A 1665-nucleotide genomic window follows, 5' to 3' on the forward strand; every position below is an offset into this window, starting at 1 on the left:
TAATTGGTGAATTGAGTTGAAAAAGTTTGAAAACCCTCTTGGATAGATTTGAGGATTTGAGGGTCAAATTGTTATCGGAATTTAGTGATTTTGGTATGGGTATACTAGTGGTTGAGTGAGCGTTCATATTTCGTAACTTTCACCGGATTCCGAGACGTGAGTCCCACGGACGAATTTTTAATTAATTTCGGATTTTTTATTAAAAATATAGTATTTTCTTATAGAATTGATTCCTATAATTTTAAGTGATTGTATTGAATTATTTTTGGCTAGATTCGAGCCAGACATAGTTGGATAATCGTGGAAAAGGCTCTCTAGTGGATTAAAATGGAGCAAGACGAGGTAAGTCTCTTGTCTAATCTTGTGAGGGAGAAATTTTCTCATAGGTGATTAAAAATTTAATAATTGTTGCTAATTGTGGGGGGGCTACGTACGTACGAGGTGACGAGAGTCCGTGCGTAGCTACTATTAATGCTAAAGTCCGGGTAGCTTAGGACTCAAAGCATGAATTACTTGTGTAAATTGTATTCCTTGATTAATTAATATTAATTGATATATATGAATATATTGTGAATTGTTAGATAAAGATATTAAAGGATGAAAATCTCATACGCTTGATTTTCTGTTTAAATCAATTAATTGCTAAAATAAAAAATTGTTCTTCCTCCCGAATGTATCCTATAATAAATATACTCTCCTTCCGGAGGTACATAAGAAAATGTCCTCTTTTCTTGTGGAGCGGGCCGAATGCCTCGGCAGGATAGATGTATCTATGGATCACGCCGCATGTCCCTCGACAGTGTACACGACACTCTGGATCAGGCCGTACGTCCTCGGCAGAAATCGTGCTTAATAATTATAATTACACGATACTTTAATAGTTATTTTAGCTTGCGAAACTAATTGATACATTGAAAAATACTTGGAATTTAATGAATTATTATTCCTGCTTGTTAAGGAAATAAATTGTTATTCCTATAAATGAGATTAATTGATAAATTGGAAATTATTTGAATTTAAGGAATTTAATTAATATATTGAGAATTGTTGCATTTGAAGGAATTTGATTATTTTCGCTGCTTAAATAAATTATTGTAAATCTTGTCAATATATGCTTAATTTATTAAGTTGGCTTGCCTAGCTATAGTGTTGGGCGCCATCACGACCTATAGGTGAAATTGGGTCGTGATAACATGGTATCAGAGCACTAGGTTCACGTAGGTCTTACAAGTTATGAGCAGGCCTAATAGAGTCTTGCGGATCGGTACGAAGACGTCTGTACTTATCTTCGAGAGGCTATAGGGTGTTAGAAAATTTCCTTTCTTCATATTCCATCGTGCAATTAATGTAGTACTAAATATCCTTCTCTTATTCTCTCACAGATGGTGAGAATGCGCTCGAATGAAGTTCTAGACCAGGGAAGAGCTACTCCCCTAGTTGATATAGGCCAAGGCAGAAGCCAAGGCCGAGGGAGGGCTCCAGCTCGTGGTAAAGGGCGAAGACGTCCCAGGACTGTTCCAGTTATGCCGCCAGTGGGTCCAGCAGAGAACCCCATTGTTGAGGAATAGGATGAGGTGCCTGTGGTAGAGCCAGCTCTGGTGGATTTCACATCTGCACCGGGATTTCAGGATGTCATGGGTCGTATGCTGCAATTCATGGATAATA

This window comes from Nicotiana tomentosiformis, chromosome 6 (genome assembly GCF_000390325.3).
Source record: "Nicotiana tomentosiformis chromosome 6, ASM39032v3, whole genome shotgun sequence".
NCBI lineage: Eukaryota > Viridiplantae > Streptophyta > Magnoliopsida > Solanales > Solanaceae > Nicotiana > Nicotiana tomentosiformis.